The sequence below is a fragment of the Sinocyclocheilus anshuiensis genome, unplaced genomic scaffold (genome assembly GCF_001515605.1).
Source record: "Sinocyclocheilus anshuiensis isolate Anshui unplaced genomic scaffold, SAMN03320099.WGS_v1.1 scaffold1550, whole genome shotgun sequence".
Classification (NCBI taxonomy): Eukaryota; Metazoa; Chordata; class Actinopteri; order Cypriniformes; family Cyprinidae; genus Sinocyclocheilus; species Sinocyclocheilus anshuiensis.
In genome coordinates, this window is record NW_015546121.1 from 205,562 (window position 1) to 206,347 (window position 786).

A 786-nucleotide genomic window follows, 5' to 3' on the forward strand; every position below is an offset into this window, starting at 1 on the left:
ATCTCTTTGGATTTGAGACTTTAGTCTTTGTAACTTTACAGATCTTCTTTATGCACCAACAGCTTGTAACACTCCAAAGAGAAAGGAAAAATTTAAATCGCATCATATGACCCCTTTAATTGATTTGTTTACCGACCTGCCCCCTTTCCTCCCTCCTCCGTCGGTGACCTCTGTCCCTCCTGTTCCTGTTTCCATGTCCAGCCCAGAGAGGGCTCCTGTTCCCAAGTTAAGCCCAGATGCTCACAAATGCCCGTCCAACTCCCCACCCACCCACTCCTACCTCCTCCCCCGCTGTCGTCTGGCAGCCCCTCTGCTCACCCTCAGCCCACCATCTGTTCGGTGCGAGCACCGCGTGTCTGCCAGGCTCCATTGTCGGCGTGGCTGGAGAATCCCTTGCCTCCGCCTTCAGCCTCTGAGTCCCAGACTCCGCCTCGGCCCGTCCACCCAGCGGCTCCACCATGGCTCCTAACTCCCTCCTCTCCGCCGGGCTCCCTCGTCCCTCCGGCTCCGCTTTGGTCTGTCGTCAACCATCCGTTACCTCGGGACTCCACTCCTCCGGCTCTGTCAGGCTCCTCCTTCCCTTCGGCTCCTCCTCGGTCCTCTGTCGCTCCGGCTCCACCACGGCCTTTTGGATCCACGCCTCCACTTCAGTCGTGTCTGTCTGTATACAGTACGTCTGTGTGTGTGTGTGTCTGTATACATCTGTGTGTGGTGTGTGTGTGTGTCTATACTTCTGTGTGTGTGTGTGTGTGTGTGTGTGTATGTATGTGTGTATATGTGTGTGTG

General features: G+C 55.9%; 1 protein-coding gene across 3 annotated transcripts in view; it reads left to right on the top strand.

The window, feature by feature from the left end:
* Window positions 1-786, top strand: part of LOC107700961 (mitogen-activated protein kinase kinase kinase kinase 4-like) — a 58,694-nt gene that overhangs the window by 18,447 nt on the left and 39,461 nt on the right. The gene's annotated exons all lie outside the window — the stretch shown is intronic.